Source organism: Strongylocentrotus purpuratus, unplaced genomic scaffold, assembly GCF_000002235.5.
Source record: "Strongylocentrotus purpuratus isolate Spur 01 unplaced genomic scaffold, Spur_5.0 spur5_scaffold_20, whole genome shotgun sequence".
In the NCBI taxonomy this organism is placed as follows: domain Eukaryota; kingdom Metazoa; phylum Echinodermata; class Echinoidea; order Camarodonta; family Strongylocentrotidae; genus Strongylocentrotus; species Strongylocentrotus purpuratus.
The window spans coordinates 5,194,464-5,219,016 of NW_022145606.1; the positions used below are offsets into that span (position 1 = coordinate 5,194,464).

Here is a 24,553-nt window from a genome sequence, read left to right on the forward strand (position 1 = left end):
AACTTCAAATTTACAAAGCTTTACATTTGGAGTTTGCAGAGAGCTGAAACTCCTCTGACAGACACTGAAATAGCATATAATTGATATTATTGTAATATTTATATTGTAATACTTATAAGCTTTCATTTGATGTATATCCATCCATTTCATTTTTCAGTTCGTATTTGGTCATTAATGATTATGATAAAAAATAGTCACAATCCAACCACTCATATTCGCATCATTCTTGGTACCCATTTAACACCTGGGCGGAGTAGCAGATGTAGATTTATTATGAATGTATATATCCTACAAAAACATAGATATATTTCTTCTTTCTTACAGACAAATTTGTCTTGGATAATGTGGAAGCGCCCAAGGCTAAAGAGAAGGGTGGCAATATACCGACTCAAATAGCAAGTCTGGTGGAGAAAATGCTTAAGGAACAGGTTTGCCTAAAGGTACAATTCAATTCTTAACCTTGTATCTTTATGTGGTATAATATGTACAAGATTTTCTACAATGCTTTTGTTTTATCCTAGAATCTTCCACTTCTTTGTTTCATGTTGTTAAAGGATGTATACCATTGCATGCATAATCATTCCGTGTGCTACCACAGGTGACCCAGAAATATGAAAAGTGTGTACCTAAAATAAACAATTACTGGTAAGAGTAACCCTTATCAGGATGTAATAAGTCTGTTTCTTTAGAAGCGCAATATCTGTTTGCGTGGCTAACATAAGTTACCAGGTTCACTAGATGATTGTCTGGAAAGTGAGCGTTGTTTAACATAATTATGGTGTGTTTCCACAGGATTGTATAACGGCAGATAATCCATTAGACCATTAGATAATTGTTCATATGAATGTGTATTTATTTTCTTTATTCCCCAGGAGATAGGAACAGCCGGGACTGATAGCGGTAGAGGAGAAGGAGTCTCACTAAGTATTTGGGACTTTGCTGGACACGACATATACTACTCAACCCATCAGGTAAAATAACATTTTAAGAACTATAAAGTCTTTATAAATTCTACCGTGGTGCCATAAAAGCAAATTTGTAAAGTATTGTTAGATTATGGTATTTGATAAAAAAATTAATATATAAGGTATTGACTACAGTCTTTCATACATTCATTATGGCATTCATGTTCTAAATATTTGATATTTTTCTTGTAATTTTGTTCTGATCAGTTTCAGTGTAGAAATCTCATTTTCAAAGAAATTCGAAATTGAGAGTATTATTCCATTGTCTCAATTTAATGATTCAGTTCAGGGCACATGGATTCTTGTACTTTTAATAAACACAGCTGTTGGCCTACATATAGGTTTTACCATATAGTGACGTTTTATATAGCTGCATTAGTGTGTGGTCCAGTCATAGATGCAAAGTCATGCCAAGTGTTTAAATTATTGCTTATTTTATTTATTTGGTATTCCACTGTAGGAGAAGAGACTTCACATTAGTCAATAATTGCTAGCTTCTTGACATCTCATGAAGTGAAGAAAAGTGCTGTGAACTGTAAAAACTCTAGAACTATGTCTTAAGTTTGTAATATTTGTTTCTTTTTCAACATAAGTTTCTTATTCCTTTGACCTGCAATTGTCACAGACGTATCTAGGAAATGATAGTGTATATGCAAGTAGTTGGTTTATCATTATGTATCTTAGCACAGATACTCCAAAATTGATACCGGCTCTAAATATGGAGCCAGAGGATCTACGTCAGTCATGTTTATCCAAAGAACTTAATACATTTTTGGAAATGAATGCTTTGTCTTGAGTTTGAACAGAGATATCGCAATGTAGAGACCTCTTGCCCTTACTGCTGAACTATATTCTCTATATTAATACAGTTAACAACTAAATTATGTTTCTTCAGAATGTGACATATTGAAGCTTGCATCAAAAAGTATATAACATAGGCCCTAATTTAACTAGCCCATCTTGTATCCATGGGTTACGAACAACAAAAACAAAAACATCAAATTTACAAGGGTATGAATGCTTTAGTTGTTATTCGTATATAATAATAATAATAATAATAGTTCAGTTATTTAATAGCGTATAATACGTTATGAAATAACATCTCTATGCGCTTCCAAAAAGCTTGGGACTTTATTACCCTATAGCTTTAGCTCCGGCAGCCTGAGGTCCCTCGGTATTATATAAATAATAGGGCGTATAGAAACAACATAGAATGGTAGTTATTACTTATGCATCATTTTTTATTCCCTTTTCCTCTAGGTGTTTCTGACGTGGCGAGCTATTTATGTGATTGTCTTTGATCTCAGTAGAAGTTTGGATTCTGTCGTTCCCCCTGAATCCAGAGACAAGAATTATGAAATGGTATTTCTTTACTTTACTTTATACTGCTTGGCAAAAATAAATTATGCTTTACAGAGGATAGATAACATGTTTTCTTTGCCAAACATTACTTATTTTGCCAAAGTTATTTTGTATTTTGTTTTTCTTGTTTTTATCATACATTACTCATACAAAATATTATGATAGCTCTTGTTCATGATGACTATTTTAAAATGTAGATTCAACTACCTGTTTCCGTCTAGATTAATACATGTGTAAATGTTGGTACGATTAAATCCGTGATATATTAACCCCCTTTTCGTCTTTTTTCACAGGAGGGTGTACTTATAGAGGGTGATTATATAGCTAAAATGCCTATCACTTTGAAAGTCCATCTCTGCTCGAAAATACACGTAGGCCTAAAAGGTCATCCGGCCACACTTGGGCAGGTCATTAAAGCGATCAACTTTTGAGAGAAAAAATTACCAATCATAATAGCTGGTAAGGTTTTACCAAAATGAATATCAAGGAGTACTGCCATTTTTCTTGATTATTAATTTACCATCTCCTTCAGATATCTTTTCATACATGTTATTATTTAATCTCCATCCTTTATTGATTTTTATTTTTGTTAATATAGCACAAAGTATTTGTCCTCAATATTCCTTTTTTTTTAAATAAAAAACTTTATATGTAGCTGCCATGCTTAAGCTTAGTTCGTGTTGCAATCCTAGTTTATGATTGTTTTATGCTAATATTACAAAGTAAGTACATAATCATGATAATGTATTAATTATATGATTTGAATGTCATGCTGTAATCAGTTTGGTATGTTGGAAGACAATGAACATAAATAAACAAATCATTCCCCAAAAAAGAAATTTATATGGACGTAAAGAGTGGGATATGAGAATGATGGTGTTCCTGTGTGTTTGTATGCCTCCGCTACCACGTAGCCTGAAGCATGATGTTTTCTGGTTGTCCGTCCGTACGTTCGTACGTCCCGTTCTCGTGATTGCGTTATCTCAATAACAGATTGATTAATTACCGCCAAACCCGAGTCATGCATGTATCTCGCTATGAAAGCCAACGAACAGATTGAAATGTTGAGGTCACGAGGTTAAAGGTCAAAGGTCACAGGGCTTATTATGTATACAAAATTAGCTTGTGATCGCGTCATTACTAGAACTGGTGGAAAGCTTACCATCAAACTCAAAACATGTATGTATCTTGCAGAGCCAATGAACTGACAATAAGATTTCATGGTCATGAGGTCAAAGGTAAAAAGTCGTAGGGCTTATTATGTATTCAAAAATAGCTTGTGATTGCATTATCTTGAGAACCTATAGACAGATTACCAACAAACTCAAGACATGTTATGTATCTTGCAGAGCAATGAACTTATTAGATGTTAGGATCATGAGGTCAAAGGTCAAATGTCATGGGGCACATCATGTATTTTCAAACTCAGGACATGTAGGCCTATTTATCTTGCAGAGCCATGTATATGAAAAATAGCTTGTAATCACAATATTTCGAGAACCTGTTAACGGATTACAATCAAACTTGAATATTAAAACTTGCTTCTGTTTTGGTTTGGAAAATCGCTCTATGGCGGAGACATCAATTTCGACTGCGCGCAGTCGAAGTTGCATCTAGTTATCATTTGGCCTTTTCATACATACTTCTTTACAATTAAAACGCAGGTTAAAGGAGGTGCCAAATCAGAACTGACATGTCTAGAGTTCATCAATTTCTGGTTGTATTCCATCTACGCCCATGCTGTGGCGCCGTCTTCAGTCATAAATAAGAATACGTCTAAAACCGCCCAGAAATCTCCACCAATATTCATCGTTGGAACGCATCGAGAAAGTGTGAAAGGAGATGCGAAGGAGAAAAAGGAAAAGGTAAAGGTGTATGGTATAAACGTTTGTTTATAATAAAGTAATATTTTTGTTTACCCCAGCTGTACTTCTTGAAGGTCCTGCAATTCTTGATATCGGCAATACCCCCACATGCCAAGATGTGCGCATTTGGTACTTAATTTCGAGCTATTTCGGGGACTTACTTACTTACTTCGTGGTATTATGCAAGCGCAGTATACGTATCTGAAAGCTAATTCGATCGTGCAGTGATTTTAAACTTGTCTTGCCTTCAGAGCACCTTTTCGGAGGAACTTTTCCAGGTCACACTTTCTGTGTAGGATGTTTTGGAAATTTTTCCCAAGTCACATCTCTCATTCAGGGATATCTCTGAACGTTTTTTTCCTTTTTTTCGCGCGACCATCATGGAGCAGATTCACAGATACCCTCAATACTCCACTTACACCAACAAGACCGACACCAAAACGACAAAATAAGATCGAACAAAAAGTACTATAGTCTGAGTTAGACTGAAAGCTTCGGTCTCTGATATCGACGGTTGTTCCGCTGTGACTACATCTGGCCAGCCCGTCATGAATGAGATGCTACAATTTTGTGTCACTCTTTACATATTCATATATCCACTTTGGCTGGAATATTACAGCCCCCGTTATTTAAACAAAATAAAAAATGAGAAATATACTTTGACTTAAGGCCCGGTCACATACAGACGACGCATGGGGGACGCACGGTCGGCGCATTGAAAATTTGCAATTTTGGCCAGTGCGTTGTCGTTCGCTAGGCGTGCGTCATCATTCGTTAGTCGATCGTCGAGCGCGCTGGACCAACGCTATGCGTTCGCCGTCATTCGCTGTGTGCGTCGGGATTTGTTGATCTTGCTCAAAAGTATGCGCGGAGATCAACGCATAAATGTACACGCCAAAAGCACGCCAGACACGCGTAGAGCGCGCTAGACCAGCGCCAGACACACGCGGAGCACACGCCCTGTATACGCTCAGCGCGCTAGCTACACGCTGTGCATTTTGTGTCAGCTCGCTAGCTTTTCCAAAATCATGACAAAGGTTAAGGCCCGGTCACACACAGACGACGCATGGGGAACGCAAGGCCGGCGCATTGAAAATTTGCAATTTTGGCCAGTGCGTTGTCGTTCGCTAGGCGTGCGTCATCATTTGTTAGTCGATCGTCGAGCGCGCGGGACCAACGCTATGAGTTCGCCGTCATTCGCTGTTGTGCGTCGGTATTTTTTGTGCTTGCTCAAAAATGTGCGCGGAGCTCGACGCATGACTGTACTCGCCAGAAGGACGCCAAAAACGCGCAGAGCGCGCTAGACCAACGCCAGACATGCGCTGAGCACACGCTGTGCATTCGTTGTGAGTTCGCCGGCCGACGTCTAGCGAACGCCAAGCGCACACCTAGCGCATACCTAGCGCGTTTCAAACGCATGTCCAGCGAACATGCAGCGAATATGAGCGTGCTGAACGCGTGCTGAACGTGTCTCTAGCGCACCCAACTTTATTCTTGCGTGTTCCTAGCGTATACCTGGCTTGTTCCAAGCGTATACCTGGCGTGTACGTAGCGTGTATCCAAAGGGTATATAAACGGGTTCCGCCCCACCTCCTCACCACTTCTCCTCCGACCCTCATGTGATGACAGAGGTTCTTACTGATCTTGTCTAGAATAAATTCGTACTCTTCTAAAATCATAGTACTTTGTTGAATTCACTTAAAGGGATAGTTGAGTTTGGATATAGAGGGTACTGCACGAAAGAAATCCAAAAAACAAAATATTGCAAAATGCATACAATTTGATATTTTTTTTAAATCTCAACAACATGAATAGTAAATTCTCCTTTCATTTGGAGGATCGATATAATGTTTTAAGTCGACATGGCGGTCATGCAGATGGTCATTAAGGCGGTCATGCAGGAATGTCATTGGTTCATTCTCCTTTTCTTTTATGAAAATTTGCAACATTTCGATTTTGACTTGGCCCCTTATTCAGGTATTATGCACAATTCATTATGACACAATCATTACAATAGGGCATAAACGCGCTCTCCGGTGATAACAAATTCATGTAGGGTAATAATGAAGAATGAAGAGAAATATGAACGCGAGATAAAGAGAGATATGAAAGCACAACAAAATTGTGAGGGGTTTATAAACATTGTCTTCATCATTATGTGCATGTACAATACTATCACCCCTTTCTCTCTCTTTCTCTCTCTCTCTTTCTCTTTCTATTTTTCTATCTCTATCTTTCTTTCTCCCTCTTCTTCTTTCTTTCTCTTTCTCTCTCTCTCTCTCTCTCTCTCTCAATAACATGTTAAATAGGAAAACAAAAATACATTGTTTTAAAGTTCAAACAAAAAAAATACAACACGATCTTTTTTCTAAAAACTTGTTTACATTTTTGTATAACTATATAGAATGGGCAAATACAAACGTATTGTTTAAAAGTAATGTTAACTCTTGATAACTCGTTTTACAACAACACAGTCCGTATACATGTAAAATGAGTATAAACAAAACACCTCGTTTTAACATTAAACACATGACATAACCAACCTTCCTTTTTTACAACTTTTTACAACTTTCTTTTCCATTGCACAATCCATATGCATTTAAAAATGGGAAACACAACAAAAATTGTCTTAAAGTTAAACAAAATTATAAACCACCTTCCTTTTTAACAACGTGGAGTCATTTTTAACCGTTTTTAATCCTTGATTTGTATTATAGCAATTTCAATTGCTTTTGTAACCCCTGACCAGCAGATTGTATCCTTCTCTCTCCCTTCTCCACTTTCCTAAAGATGTTTGTATGTATGATGAAATATCTATGTATTATCTGATTGCTATATTCATTGTATGTTTTACGATTGATCAAATAAATAATATAACTACTAATAATGATATCTGTAAATTGTATTATTGCATGTATTTGAATTTGTATACGGAATTTAAAACCAAACCAACCTCTGTCGTTCGCGCGCTGGCTGTGCGTTGAGAACGCGGTGCATACGTGGACCATTCGTCCAGCGCGCTAGCAACACGCTGTGCATTCGTGGAAGTTTTTAACATGTGCGCTCTTTAAACGGTCTGTATGCGCACTGTATGCGCCCTGTATGCGCCCAGCGCGCTAGCAACACGCTACGCACTTGGTGTCAGCTTCCTGTAGCTTCGACAAAAGTTGGGCGCACGACAACATACTGACCAAAATTGCAAATTTTCAATGCGCCGGCCGTGCGTCCTCCATGCGTCGTCTGTGTGTGACCGGGCCTTAACGATAGTTTGCTTATTATATTAGTTCCTAAATTAACTTTTAATTTTGAGAAAAAACTTTTCGTCAACAGGAGTCATTGTCAGGTTGACAAATGTCAGTTTTTTTTTAAGAATTCCCCTTACCAGACAGTTATTTCTGTCTAAACCTGAGCGGCCATTACATTGGTCATTTGGATTCATATAGGAGTCAGTTTGGCAGTGAGATTGTGCTGTGGCATTAGAACAACTTGACAAAATAAAACTTTGCAAAATTTGGATTTACACTTTCTTGTGAATGGACGTTTTAAAATACAAATCTCACCCTGGTAATTATCTTGGTTTTGATAGTACAAGAAAATTAGAGAAACGGATCACTGACAATTTGAGCAATATCTGATTAAAGGGTAATAAATTTAAACGAGCACTTATTTTACCTGAACAAATTATTCAGTCGTACGTGCATGCTACATGTAATCAATCATTACGAATATGTTTTTACACCGCCCCATTTCTTCATTATATAAGCTAGAAAATAAGACATTATTAAAAGTGCACTACAAAGCAAATGGAAGACCACCTCATTAGATAAGTCACAGATTTGCCAAATTGGGTTGCATTGATTATAACTTCAGAATGTAATGACTTTCTTATTCGTATACAGATTTTGTTCAATTCTTCACTGATCTGTTTCTCGCATTTTTTCCCTTGTATTAAAACCAATGAGATATCATGGTGTACTTTAATTTCGTTATGCTATTTCATATCCGTTCTATTCGGCATTATCTAATGGTGCATAGATGATCGTGTTCTCATCTAAAGTGAGGTATTCATGCATGTTTGACATTATGATTAAGATGTGTATTTTCTGTTCATTTCACTTTTTTGGTCTTCTAGATTGGCTCTGCCTTTAAGAAGATCCGCGAATCTATCATGGAGAGGCCATTTCAATGCCATGTGGTCCCCGAGTATTATGCCATTGAAAACAGCTTAGAGGACAAAGACGATATGGTACATCATAAATAATCATCAACTTTCATAATTTATAGTAACCTGTAACAAAAGAGTATTACTGATTATTTATCCAATCGAGTTACATCCAATCCAAAATGTAATATTACTTTTCCTTGCAGTTATAAAGTGCTGCTTAAATTGCTCCACATCTTTGGACCACCTCAACAATTATATATCACTTCAAAATGTTAAGCTAATGCAGTCCATTGTTCTGTAACAAAATACATACAACAGCTTGGAGCCATGGGGCGAAATGTGATGAATTTTAGACTCAGGGTTATTTATGGCCTTGAATGTTGCCCCAATCGTTTAACTATGGCATATATTAAGATGCTCTTTCATACACAAAGAACTGACATAGCCATCTGTTAGTATCTGATTTTTTTACAAAATTGTTAAAAGCTGCTAACTCTAAAACTAGGTGTGTATGCCTTTTGACATCTAATCTCAATATGATTCCATGATAATTTCCAAAACACTTTCATGCAAGTTCCCAAGAAGTTGTTATTAAGATGTAAATATCTTGAGCTGCATGTCACGTTAAAAAAAACACACCAATAATTACGTTCCTTTGTAGCTGGTTGCGTTGAGGAGACACATTGAGAGAGTAGCAATGACAGAGCCTTACATGGGAGAAGAGATTCCACTTAGATGGCTCTTATTTGAGGAAGCTCTAGCTGCACATGAAATCAATTACATGTCGTTAGATCAGGTAGGACTGCAACGTTAATTCTTGTCATTCTCATGTAATTTGCGTTCGGGTATTGTAGTGGTAGAAAATTCGAGATCAATTGTATATTTGCAGTTCATATTTGAACTTCAAGTTTTAAATGCCTAGTTTGGTTTCATTCCTTTAAAAGTTGTTTTTCTTTCAAATTTTCCATTTGTTGGTACTGAATTTTCTAACAAATATTTCTGTATATATTTCTTTTTCAAGGAAAATTAAGTTAAGTCCTTATTTCATTTCTTTATAGCTACTTACAACTCTCCTGGTATTGTTGGGAATATGTAATGCTACATTATTTAAATGCATCCATCAGTGATACACTTTTAATTTTGTAAATTGCCCACTTAATGCGTGTTTCAATACAAAAAATGGCATGAGATTCAGGCTTCGTGTTGCATTCTGTAACAGATTTGCTTGATTAATGTATTTACATTCTGTGTATGCCCTGTGTAAATTGAATGAAATGTTACTGTTACGATATTTATTCATTTAATAGCTACTTTTTGTGATGTTTGTCACCAATCATATGATGATTTTGAAACTATTTTTTGCATTCTTCCAGACCAAGGAACTGACGCAGTCAGTCGGGATGGAGTTGGAGCATGAACTTCTCACGATGCTGACCTTTTACCACGACCTGGGTAATGTAGTCTACTACGGAGGCATCGAAGACCAGCATTCTCTCCTACGAGACATGGTGATTCTGAATCCTCAATGGCTAATCGATGTCTTCAAGCAGGTCATAACCATTCTACATCCCGCAAAGAGGGTGAGAAACTTCCTCCTTTACAAACTCATTCACTCGTGCTGCAGTAAGCTGCAACATTTTTTTAATATGACGAAATGCATGGGAATTGGGCATTCAAAAGTAATCGCGTATCACAAAGGTCCTATGCAGTCTGTCACACAAGACATCGTAGGAGAACATGTGGCTAATTGATGTATTGAGCAGGTCATTATCAAATGGTTTACAATCTATACGCATATGTCCAGTTATTCCGACTGCCATTAAGTTGACATTGTGTTTTAATTCCAGGATGGGATCGTGAGTGCTGCTTTTGCCAGGCTTGAGAAGGATGGTATCTTAGAGGATAGGTTGATTCAGCATATGTGGCAAGGCTTTTTGGAGAAGAAGGAGGCCTTAGTCGAGCTCATGGCCAAGTTTGATCTCATCTGTGAGGCTCCTGTAGAACGACTCCGGCAGGATGGAGTAGACACTCTGGTAAAATATCCAGCTAAATGGTGCTCCGTCCCGTGTTCCCCCAGCAATGACCCGGGTTTTATTTTATCATAACTATAGGCTCAGGCTTATGGTTATAATTGGGTATTTGGTTTAAGGTTAGGGTTAGGACATATGTTTTGGTCCATTGCTGCACCTAATAGGTTAGAAATTAGGTTAGGGTAGGAAATTACATCCAAATCAATTATTGCAGTTGATAAACATCTTGTTTCACGTTATCCTCAGTGTTTCATCTTAACCTCGGTGTTTCACGTTAATCTCAGAATATTGTGACTAGAAATAAACAAACAATATAGGAGCAAACAAGGGACATGTACCAGCTTTGGTAAATATAAATATATATGTATGTGTGCAAATATTGACTTAGGGTTGAAAAAGGGTACATAATGTCCATATTTTAAATATGCTTTCGGTTAGATAACATATTTTTTTATATTTGCATGTATATTCCTGAAAATTGAACTAAAAATTGCTCAATATGTCGATGTTCTTCGGAAACTTGCCACATTTTAGTGGCCAGAGTGGGATGTGGGAAACTTTTTGACGAGTGAAATATGAATTGCTTTTGTTTTTTGCTTAAATTTCTTGAGAAAAAAAAAAGTTTCTTGTATAATTTGTATTGATGGTTTAAGTGTTTGGATATATGTTTTTATATTTTAGGTATCAAAGGAAACAGAGAAGGTGGTACAAAAGCACTATTATGTGCCTTCCAGACTTACGTCCCCTTGCCCCCCAGAAGAGATTGGACAGATCAAATCTTCTACAGACTTTTATTTGGACTTCAGAGGCTTCTTACCAGGTAAGGATGAATATATCATCTGTTACAGCCAGAAGGGTGTCAACACGTGTAAAGTATCGTAAAGTTAATGCCCCTCTCGCTCCAAAGAAACTATATTGTAATTAGATTGCAACAATGTGGGTATAAAGTCAAACCTGTCTAAGTGGCCACCTGTCCGGGAAGGCCAAACATTTTTTGTCTCCCTTGAGAAAGAAATGTGTGTCGTGAAAGACCAACTGTCTACAGTGGCCACTTGCTCTATTTTCCTTGAATAGCCTCAATAGACAAGTTTGACTGACCTTAATAAGTAAACAAGAAGTTCACTATGTACAACTCACGGATAGCTTGAAAATTCTAGGATTGGCTTTAACATTGAGAAGAAAGATGGTAAGCTACAGACTATTTTTGATGATTTCTTGTATCAGATTAGTCTACAATATTCGTTTTATTTGCTTTAATTCTAATGATAATATCAATATTTAATTATTTCACAGTGCACATATCCACCTCGCAAGTTGCTCAATGTGCTCTTATATTACCCCGGCTCTTCTGGGCTAATTGGTGTAGGTTGCCCCCAGCAAATCAAGGAATTCCTCCCTGCCGGTACCTTTTTAACCCCTGGGTAGAGGGTGGTAAATGTAGATTAATGTCCTGCCAAAGGACGTGTCAGGGTGTTCAGCTGTAAAAGCCACTATACATTGTTATGGCTATGTTGATAGTCGGAGTTTAGTCCATCTTGTTAGAAACTCGTGTTTTGTTTCTCAGAAATATATAATTGTCTTTAAGTATTATTGCAGTTAATACATCTTTTTGAGCTTGCTTTCAAAACGGCACTAGCCATAATCTGTTGGTCATCTCTCTTGTTTGCCATTTCCACAGATGGGCTGTTTCATCGGTTGATGGCGAGAACAGTCAGATGGATACGTGAAAGAGATGGAGAACCAGTCACTCTTTTCCATCGTCACATCAGTCTAATGGTTGATGGAGTGCATCATGCCTTAATAGAGATGTTACCTCCTTGTGAAGCAACTATCAAGGTCTGAGTCAAGTTCAGCATTACCTTTTTTAATGGTGGAGATACTGAGTTGTAGGTAACGTTTTGAGGCCGCGCATCGGATCCCTTCAAAGGCAATGAATTTCCTTCGCCTGGCAATGTTATAGTCAATCTACTGAAGACGATCTTACTGTCGATACCTATAGAACCAAATGCTCTTCATGCCTCTTATTTATTTGAAAGAATTGCATTATGTAACCCTGAAAACTTTACCTATAATTCAGTATCAAGGTCTGGTTCGTACTGCTCTTATCTGAAAAACAGAACCTCATACTATTTCACCGTTAGTGTTATTTTTATTTTTATTTTCAAATGCACATACAGTCTTAGCTGATAAATGTATTTAAGATGTGATCGCAAGCCCTATAGTTGTTTTTATGTTTAACCTATCGTTTTGTTCTTGTTTTGTTTTGTAACGTATTTGCAATATTTGTTATTCTTTGACTGTTTCTTTTAACATTGTATTTGAATTGTATAATGTTAAAAGTACTCTCTTGCAAATCAGTTTATGTGTGCTGAGGAACATACTCTGTAAAACGAATACAAAAATAATAAATGTATTAATTATTTAATAAACAATCCTCACAAAACTGAGGGAACTGAAAACAATAACACATCTTTTGTGTTGTTCTATTTCGTAATATTTTTCCCTTTACCTTTGATGCTGAACATGTCAGGTCATTGTATATCAAGGACCGGTTGCAGATCCTGATAATGATGGGGATAGCAATACACCTCCAGTCCCAAGTGTCGTCAAAGAGGTAGGTAGCTCAACAGGATGGTTTCAATTACTACACAATATAAATAAACAGAAAAGAAGGCGTCATTTTTTGGTTCGATTGGAAAACTGGTAGCGTGCTTGAGTTTAGCTGCCAGTAAACATCTAAGAAAAGTATCTGAACTATAGAATTGAAGTTGTCACCGGTAAAAAAGTTTCGGATGTGTCATATAACATATGTTTATAATATAAAGTACTGTTAACTCTGCATAGGTCGAATCGGTTAAGACCGCACAAAATAGTTAGACTTAAGAAGTGGAAATAACAAATGATTTGCATAAGTTTTTCAAGATTGAAAATGATTTAACTTACAAGAACATACGACTTGTACTTGAGCTATGCAGAGTTAACTGTCATTGCTTTCACACAAACGATTCCATGAACTAAAGTGTGGTGAAACTTTGAGTCCTGTTAGATTGGAGGACAGTAAATTTAGACCAAATGGCACTTAAACTTGACTTAGAAATCATCTACAGTTGAAGGCAGGATTAACTCCAATTCTATTTCTTAAAGTCTGGTTAATTTAATCCATATTATACATCTAGTTTATGTGGTAACTCAGTTCAGCTATCAAATTATGAAACTTGGTGCTTCGTCATTAGGTTTATGGAAATTTGTAAATGAACTTCCAAGAAAATATCAATAGTTTATTACTAATTTGGGTCGATATATATTGGAAACAAACCTCACAATAAATGTACTGTTTGTGGATAAGGAAGATAAGAGGACCATTTTTGTCCCTCCACCCAAATCGGCAATACCTGTTCATGTGTCTCGGCAAACTTTGTTAGGTTAATAGACAATATAAGCCAATGTGACGTGCGATTCATGCACTATCCGAATGACAGTCTCATTGTAGATCCGTCTGTTGTTAATTTAAATCAAAGTTAAATAAGCATGAATCAGTCCAAAAAAGAAATTAAAATATAATATATATCTTTGGGCTGTTTGTGTATGTATGGCAGGTGATGGACTTTATAACGCAAACCCTTGATAGTCTTATTCAGCACTGGGCTAGGAGGATCAAGTATGATGTACTCTTTCTGTGCCCGAGGTGCAGTAAGAAGAAACTGCTTAAAGACTGCTTCAAGGGAATGTCACTCAAGTGTGGACTACATAGCATCCGTACAGCTGCAATCAAGTTCAAGTTTGGTAGGTATATAAGACTTGGTGCTCCACCAACAACTATTTTTTGCTCTGTATTGAAACAAATCTCCCGCTCAGCAAACCGATGGTGCCATTATTAAATACCCCCTAGTCTCTTAAAGAGTCTTTGCGTGAGGGAAATGTAAGATAATAACTTTTTCCATATATTATGGGTTGATTGGTGGAAAACGCAAATCATTATATATGGCTTGTTGGTCATAAAACTGAAGGCTATTCCTGTTGATTCATAACACCTGCTATTGGGTAAACACCCGAATGGTGTCAAATTGTCCATGAGAACCCACTATACAATGCGTCATTAATATAGATAAAAGGCACGCATGTGTAGACTAGTTGACATACTTGTACATGTTGACATGGACTACATCCATGTATTCTATGTTCAGGTAAGGTATGTTAATATATTATTGTTTAACAAGAAGTTAAGCGAAATTCTACAAATTCTTATGAGCTATATAAGCACTTTCCATTCATATTTAGTGTGAAGTTTTGAAAATAACGGAAACAAATGCAATATACACAGAAATGTGTATATGGGACTACAAACTTATTTTATGAATGAATCATAGTAATGAGTTGTTTTGTCATAGTGTCACTAATTTCTTTGAACGTTGTCTCCACATTGCAGGTATTAAAACAAAATAAACAATACAAGTAGTGTAAGCTATGAAATTCCACAAAAGAGTATAAAATGCAAATGTTTGTCATTATATCTTTTTTATGCCAGAGGGTTTCCGTCCTCATCATCATCCATATCAAAGTCAAACAGTTTCATCTTATGAGGTGTTACTGAGATTCTCTCCACCATTTCTTCGTGTCTCAAGCATCCTCTTCATGTATACATACCTTACCGCTTTCTTTCTTCACCATTTCTTTCCATGGAACCTTCAGTCTTCCTTTCCCTCTTAAGCCATCATAAAGTTCTATTTTGACATGATATGCTATGCAAACCATCCTTTTTCTTCTTTCCCCAAGGTACTAGCTCCACGTTGCCAACAGGAGGATCCAATGCACCTTCAGTGTCCTCTGACCTCGGCACACAGCCTCTGGCAGCGGCACAGGTTGCTTCAGAGGTTGTACGGATCATACCGCGAATCAACGATCTGCCAGCTATTCCAAGCTCCTCGGTGAACATGCATGGGAATGTTTATAACATCGGCTCCATGTATGTTACAGGTAGACATGATCTTGTGCCGCCGCACCCAATGATCATCCCCCTTGGGGTACGGCACGAGATGAGTAAACTGTTGAACGGTCCCCGTGTTACTCATGACGACTGGAAGGGACTTGCTAGTGCCTTAGATTTGGATGACTACATCGCTAGTCTGGCCTGCAAGCCAGACCCAACATCAGATCTGATTGACCTGGCGGAGGGACAGAAGAAGATTTGCAGCCTCGAGGATCTGAGGCTCATTCTGAAGCATATGAAGCGCGATGATTGTGTGGATGTTCTTGATGCCGGAGCATCGGTTAAGTCAAACAACCGTCTGATGATTAAAGATCGAGACAGGAGTAGCAGTTCTAGTGATGACAGTTACTGAACCACGGGGTATGGAGTTTTAATCCCTGCCACTGTGACAGTACTAACGTCCTTTGGTTAGACGCTAATCTACATTTGCCACACTCAACCCAGGAGAGTTAATTATGTTTCTAGTAGGTTTATTCCTTGAAACGCACTGTCCGCTGATAACAGCTGCTGGAGCTAAACCGAGGATATCAATCCCAAAGCTGTCTGAAAGCGCATCGGGCGTTATAGTGTGGTGTGCGCTTTACAATAATGAAAAATGAATATTATCATTTTTTTGTTCAGGTACCGGAAATTAAGTACATTAAATGGTTATTAATGGAGCTTCGTGCAATGTATTGTCTTAGAAAGATGCACCCGGAACGCAGAAGGATTTAATTATATTATAGTTTGTCATGTCTGATAATGAAAGTCTAGATAGATTTATATCAAGATAGTGCATGTGTTTAAAAGCTTCATATCATAAAGATGTGGTCCCACATCTGAGTGATAACATTATAATGTGTAACAACTAGACATTTTGTGTCCCACGTGTGGACCCGTTTTTCCTGCCCACTACATGAATCTAATGTACGATATTGTGCACATTCTTATAATTCATTTTCACAGGTATCATTTATAGAAAAGTGTATTTACAAATAGCCAGAAGTAGCTGCCTATCTGTGATACGTGGGAAGAGTGATTCCTATTTTTGTACCTTCAAGCTATGTTTTGCACAGGTCATTTCCCTATTTCTGTCTGAAGATTTTTGTGTAAAAAGTATACAAATTACATTTGATTCCTAACTTTCCAATTTTTAGCTGTAAAACATTAGTAGGTAAGACATGTAAATGATTAGGGTTTATTATTTTGGATCTCATCAGCGTAGAGTGATCATGGTTTACATTATGCTTTTAACTCAGAGATGGATTCATTATCTTAGATGCTGCTTATAAGTATTGGCTTACACGGTGGTGTCGATAATACAGAGGGCTTGTGGTTGCACCATGTGAGAGAGGGTGAGGATTGAAGCAACTCCTAGGGCCACTCCTACCACCCATTCTCTCCAATTACCGGTGCTATAATTCTCCTTAGAACTATAAGCTAAGAAAAATAACCAACAGTCTTTTGTAAGACTATACCAACAGTCCTTTTTTCAGGACTACACACATACTCGAGAAAGAAAGATTACCGAGAGTCCTTTTCAAGACTCCCGAATCCTCCCCCTCCAAGTCCAAGTGACTTTCTTTTTGTAATGCCTCCCTCTACTGCTGGGCTTTAGTCAAATTGTAGACCTCGATCAGATGACCATAAATATGTCAAAGCTGTTACTCAGTTTGGGGACTGGGCCTATTATCTGAAAGGAGTGCTGTTATGGATAATAAAAGGTGCTAATTGCGTAACAACCTTTACCGGGAAGTTGTATGAATTATGTTTTTAAAGAATAGTAATTTTGTATGAGTAATATTTTTGAACAATTGTGATGTTTGTAAACATTTGAGCTTCCTGTTTACTCCCTTTTGTAAAATTTGTGATCTGTTAAGTTCATGAATATATATTTTGTCAACTCTTTGTAAGACAGGGCCCTGGTATGTAGAACTAATATTAAATAATATATTTACATATTGAGAGTCAGTTTTGATGAATAAATGTTGTATTTTGTGCTTGCACAAGTGATAAAGAATTCATGTGTTAGAGAATCATGCGATACATTTTCTTACGGGATTGAATTGATATTAAATGTATGATCTCAGAAATAATATTTTATCTCACTTTTATACTGATCGGTGATATTTGTAGGGAATTAAGAAGTTTCAGCGTTCCACGGAGATATGAAAGAATTAATATGTTGTTATTGCAATGAAGTGGTTGCTAGTTGTACAGTTATTATTGTCGTACAGGGCGGCCGAATGTAAACAAACTTTAGAGATAACTGCGCCCATGTGCATCGATTATCGATAAACTGTGCTGTTGGTAGGGATTCATTTCGATTGTCCTAGATGTTATAATAAGATACAAATTAGTTGATTAAGATTGAAGAAATGATGTGTTTCGAAAATTTGTATTATTAATATATTGAAGAAGTACTTCAGCAGTGCAGAATATTTCATTGAGTTTGAACTTAATTATATTGATATGCCAAATGACATGCAGATTATGCTGTCGGAATAGCCAGTAAAGAAATGCATGTTTTTTTTAATTGTTTTTATTATTGATTATAGCTGGTATATGTTGGCTGTTGAGGTATTCTATTCAATGGCTACGTGTGGTGACTTGGCTGCTACATGGTTCGCTAGTCTTCCTGCAAATTTATATTATGACGTGGTTTAATACAGTAGTGCAAATGTATACCAAATTTGAAATTTATTTCAGTACAAGAATTTACTTGGTCTTTTAGATGTGCACCTTGCTTGTAAAATTGCTTTTTTTTTCGTATAATGTTTAGGTAACAAGAAATACATTAGCATTTCAAAGTGCACTGATGAGATTACTTCAGCTCATAGCCAGGATTTTAGTATGACAAATTGTGTTTGATTGTGATCATATACTAACTAGATAATTGATTCTTGTTAGGATTTCTATTCAGATTAATTTCCATTCGGATCTTAAAACAGAGTTTATATTATCAGAGGGTAATGAGTGAAGTTTCGTTAGAATAGGGATACAAATATGGAGTGTCTGTACTTTGTAGGTCATTTAGAGATTGGCATTGTTCCCATGAGGCCTGACAGTTGGAGGCATTTTACGCAATATGCAATGATGTATACGTATTAAGTATTGTAAACTTGTCATCAATTACAGCACATGTGTGGAAATAATACTGAATCTATTTACATTCATTAATCATTTTCCTAAAGTCATTGTGTTATATATCTTGTTATTCTTATATGACATAATTATGTTCACATTGTATTATGATATACAACTGTAGATAGTTTGTATGTGATGTTTAATTTTGAACATGTTCCTATTGCTTTCGTTATTGAATTTCGTTTTGGATTGTGTTAACGAATGGTGAATAAACGGGATAAACTGAATTACATTGCATTACAACTTGTACGATTTTGTATTTGGTCACGGCAATCCAACTGCGACTTAATCAATTTTTCCTGAATTATTCAGACCAAAATATTTAAATAGACGAGATCAGATATTTTAGTCACTCTGTATGTTCAACCAAGTGGGCAAGTTGTACGGCACTATCATGTCACAGTGTCATAATAGATTGAGCCCATTTGAAGTGCCCATACATATTTAGGCCTAGAGAAAGTGCAATTAACTTTCATGAATTCATTACCTTTTTATTGTTGTCCAGTTCATTCAAACTATTAGTTACAAGTCTACCTCTCGCACGCTTCCACTCAGGCAGAGTTAATTGTATAACAGTTGCACACATTTTATGAAAGCATTGTACGTATCGTAATGTATGATCTCTTTATGTTCCTCATATCAAATCTGAACTTATTGTTGATCCTCTCATCGTCTCGTTCTATATAGCTTCATTTGCTTATCCTTGCCTCCGACCATCTCTTCCCTTTTCTTTTCAAACATGTTTATTATAATTTTCTTTGTTTATATACTATAATTCCCAAACCATCACTAAACGTACAGGAACATCTAACCATAACAGACAACTGACTTCAAAGAAAGCAGAAAAACAAGAGAAGTTGACTAGTAGACTAAGCAAATGAAGGAAAAGATATAACACTTTTCTTGTGTAACGTATTAATAATTTGCTATGCATACAAGGTCAATCGTAGTCGAATTTCATCATCATAAATGTGATTCATATTCTCTTCAATTTGAGCGTGTGCATATATGTGCGGGGGAGAGAGAGAGAGTATGTATGTGTGTGGACGTGGAAGAGTACGTGTATGTGGATGTATGGGCTGAGAAAATCTTTGTGTGTGCGCGAGTTTGTGTGTGGGTGTGTGTGGTTGTAATAGAGAGAGAGAGAGAGAGAAATTCCAATATCAATAGGCATACAAGATCTGCTTGTTTTGTCCCCACTAATCGTTATTCATAACTACCGGTATGGCGTTCTTAGTGGCGAAGATTTAAATACACTGCAAATTCCTTACAGGGGTTGTGTTAAGGGGATAGTTTAGTTATGTTGCAGAGGGCGCTACACAAAACAATTTGTTTGACCTTGCGCTTTATTCTGATGTACTTCCAATTCCAGATTCATAACAAATACCATTTTTAGAAATTAGTAGTCATACTTTCTAATGATAAATATCCCATGACCAGAGATATATAATTGATAAAACTGGAGTTTCCTAACGCTTTTGTAGGGGGCAATATCTACATTTAAAAGAAAGATGCATCGACTCTTAGAAAGGTATGTAATATCATGATCGCTTAAAGTGGGTGTAGCATGACAAGACTATGTGTTTTTCCCGTGGCCTGACTCGGGGCCAATCGGGTATAATACGATTACGGACGACGCGACCGCAGTTTTCACGTGCAACGCAAAACAGAAGCGTTAGGAGGACTTCAGTCTGTTTCGCGAACGCTAGCGCGCTGACCGTTAATCTAGTCAATTTGTTTACGTGCAGTTTTCCCCCAAAATCGCAAATGGCGTTACACAGTATTCGCCATGCTATACCCCCTTTAAGTTGAAATAACGTTCTGCGAGATTTTCAAATTTCAGCCCCCTCCCCTCATTGGAAAATCCTAATGCTGACTACAATCAACACAAAAAGGCTACCCAAAATTTAATGGAAACTTTTGTTAAGCCTCGGTCACAAATACCATCACGAACGGCAACAAACGCCGTACGAACGATTTAAGACCATTTCGTAAAATCTTCATAAGAAGGATGTACGATACCAGCGTTCATAGACCGTTCGTAGACTGTTCGTAAGTTCGCACACTGGTCGATGGTTTTGTCGAAGTTTTTTCCAAGCTCGTACGAATCCCTTTCTTCGTAAGGCGACCGTACGAACGTAGTAATAACATCGTAAAAAACCCAAAAGACAAATTAAACGGCGTTCGTACGAAATCCGTAAAAAGGACGGAAAAAACTATGCCCCATTTGCGAATCTCTACAAACTATGGAATTCGTACGATCGCATTGTCCGTGCAAACCTTTGTGACCGTAGCCAATGAATTTTTCTTGTTTTTTTGCTCGTAAGAATGCCTAGAGTTCTTCTCACGTCAGACTTACGGTCATCTAATTGATAATGTCGCAGGTCGCAGTTGGAGTGACACAATAAAAGAATCGTGCAGTGTAGAGTAGTTTTTCCCGTTTATTCACCATTCGTAAATAAAATCAAAAAACAAAACCTTGCAAAGGCAGTAAGCCGAGCCTCTTCTTAATGAGGTCGCCTGGGCCCCCGTCGGCCTGATTGAACCAGCCACCCGCCGCCTGGTTCACCGCCACATCCTGCCAAACGATATCTTCATAAAGCATAATCTAATTTGTCAGAGCAAAAGAAACAGCGCCATTTTATCATCCCTGATAAATAATCGAAAAAACAGTATAGCCTTGCGAAAGTAATCTTTTCAGATTGGACAGCCTTATAAACCCCAACACAACGATAACAACTTGTCACTAGAGACAAATATGTGGTCATTCTTTTCTGATATGTCTTTTTCAATAAAGAGACCAGTCGTACCGTGGATATAATATGTGGGCTCACTTCATGTAGATGCATCCTGCCTGTAAATGGATTAGATGCCTTGTATTTTCATATTAAAAAAAAAAATTGGTAACGATATAAGATTTGCCATTTTAAATTACTGGCTCGCCTATTGTTTATAATAACCAAATCATATATTTGTGTTTATTTTTGTTATGCTTCAAGGATATAAATCCTATTATATACCTTACCTTAAGAATTTTTCCTAATCCTGCCATCTGATTGGTTGAAAGTGAAGTCGTGATTTTAACTATGCCCGCCAAAATGATCTGTTTTTAAATATGCCTGCCAGAATGTTATCTTTGTCAAGTCGAGGTGAGTGAGATAATATTAGCTTTGTCAAGTCGAAGCGAGACAGACAATATTTATATCACATTATAATATGCCGCCGTCATGTTCTGATGAGTTGCGTTTGAAAGATAGAGTTCAGTCTAGAAATCAGGGGTTCTTTGTTTTTCGAAGAATTTAGAAAATATAAATCTAACGTACCTCCCCATCAGTTATTTGGGGACTGAATAGATAATAAAAACAAACATGTCAACGGCAAGCAAGACAATGAAGCATATATTGTCATATAGCTTTTTATTAAATGAATTTTCTGTAAAAATATTGAGTAAATAGGTCGATAATAGAAAAGGGCAGAAGGTATAAACAGTTTTTCTTCGAGTGTATTTGTTTCGTTTAAAATAGAAATTCTATTGCTCTATTAAAAAGAAAAAGAAAACAAAAGCTATAATAAATATAAAAATCACTTTGAAAAATGTACATGGTTTATAATTGTTATATTTTCCTAGGATTAGGAGGTTGAAAAGCTTTACATACGTCCCCTTATTATGACCAGTAAACCGTATAAGGCGCTATCTAGTTTTATCAACGGCTCGTTAAAAATTATGGAATATTTGTGGGGCTCCACACATATAAGAAATGGTTATATTTATGGATAATTAATCCGTCTCTGAAACGATTTTGATCAGACAAATATGAAAATGTCATTAAAATTGTATTTTAATTTCAAATTTATAACTTAGTTTTGTCAGTACCTCAGAACAAAATTATTTTGTGTAGCACCATCTATACCAAAACCCAAATATCCCTTTAAAATGACAGTTAGTTTAGCACCTATTAACGACAGTGCAAATAACCAAACTTCGTGACTTGCACAATAAAGCTTGTGAAACTGGCAGGCATACGCATATCAATAACATAATTGCCTCGTGTGTGTGTGTTTGGTAATCAACGAATATACAGCCTTACAACTGATATTCTCTTAAGGCGAGGGAGATAGATGGGGATAGATGAAAAGAGTAGGAACAATTATACTAAATCTATTCAAATATAGCAGTAACATGCAAAATTGGCTAAATGTGTTTACAGATCATTAAGAAAGTTTAATTACAGGTATACATGATATAAAATTAGAACAAAGATCTGAAGGACAGAGAGATAGAGAGAGAGATATAGAGAGAGAAAGAGAGAGATGGAGAGATAGAGAGATAGAGAGATAGAGATATATAGAGATATAGAGAGAGATAGAGAGAGATAGAGAGAGAGAGAGAAAGAGAGAGATATAGATATATAGAGAGATAGAAAGAGAGAGAGATAGAGAAATAGAGATGGAGAGAGATAGATAGAAAGAGAGAGATAGAGAAAAAGAGAGAGATAGAGAGAAATAGCGATAAAGAGAGAGATAGGGAGAGAGAGATATATAAAGATAGAGATGGAGAGTTGAAAAATAAAGCTTATCTGAACAACTATGTTGGAAGTCTAAAAAGAAGAACCATTTGAAATAGATGTAATGATGTGGTTATGAATCTTAACAAGATAGCACACGAACCAGAAGGGGATAACAAGACTAAGAAATTGGAGAGAGGAAATAAACTGCAGTCATATAGATACAGTAGTGCGAGAGGGGGAAATATATATATATATATATAGAGAGAGAGAGAGAGAGAGAGAGAGAGAGAGAGAGAGAGAGAAGAGAGAGAGAGAGAGAGGTGGGGAGGGGGATGGGAGTAACATTGGCCCCATGATATACTCTTTACATACATGAAATACACGTATGTGATATGACCAAATTCATTGAGAGGTCTGTATGAGATAATATCAATGGTTCGCGTAGAAGCTTTCAATTGGGCAATGATTTTGCAAATGAGTGGCAAATATTTCTATCTCTTCTCAAAGGGTTCAAATGACATAACCTCAAAGCTGGTGTAACTCAGGCCATAAATAGCATTCATGTTCATTTGTCTAAGCAAGATTTAATTTCTTTGTACTGTTTTGTCATTCTCGAGGATCATTAGTCTTGTTCAGACGGAGAAAAGTTCCCCAGTTGTACGGATATTGGCATGCTTGGCCCGCCATATACGCCGCCATATTTACCCTGTCTAGCTCTTAACACTACCTTTACTCTAGGGTAACTTTTCTCCATCTGTACAAGACTATACACGTGCTGTTTTTCTATGATCGATGCACACAGGATACTTCTGTGTCAGCAACACAAAGGTAATGGAATGTCATATTTCAGAGCAAGAATAAATGCTTTGTCACTCAGTTCACGGTTGAACTCAAGTGAGCATCTCATTTTTCGTTCCTTTGAAATTTCTTTGTTGGTTTTGCTATTCATAAGTTTGATACGACGGGCTGGTATTATAACGACAAATAACAGGGACTTTTAGATTCGCACGAACACAATGGGGATGGCTACGATCGACGTCCTTTTAATGCACTGCCTTGAATGGACGTCACACGTATCAGTTCACGCAAATCTAAAAGTCCCTAACACCGCGCTTAGGCACACCTTTTGTTACATCGAGCAGGTATTAAAAAAAACAAGGCCGTCTGGAATTCTAGACAATAGGTTTGCCAGGTTTAATATTGACATTATAGCGCTATTCACCACAGACGAGACGGCGAGACGCTCAATCAACCAGAACTTTATTTACACAGTGTTTAATTGGAGGTTATACCATTGCAAGTAGTTTGTTTTTCAAATGAAAGAAACATTTAAAGATTAACTTGAGTCCTGGTTAAAAAAGAAAATGAATTATCACAGAATCAAGTGAAACTTAAGAATGTTCAAGATTATAAATAAATATATCATGTGCCAAACAATTTTGGAAGAAAATGTATTCTGGCTGAGTAATGAGCAAAGAAAGATAAGGAAATCAAGGTATAGTAGCCCCGACACCATTTGTGTAGTCCCATATACATCTTTATGTG

General features: G+C 36.8%; 1 long non-coding RNA gene across 1 annotated transcript; it reads left to right on the top strand.

Annotated features, from left to right (window-relative positions):
• Positions 1 to 11,119: 11,119 nt before the first annotated feature.
• On the top strand, positions 11,120 to 12,982 carry LOC100890788. Its single transcript, XR_004065421.1, has 3 exons — positions 11,120 to 11,207; positions 12,066 to 12,223; positions 12,918 to 12,982. It is a non-coding gene; the product is annotated as an uncharacterized LOC100890788 (long non-coding RNA).
• Positions 12,983 to 24,553: the final 11,571 nt, after the last annotated feature.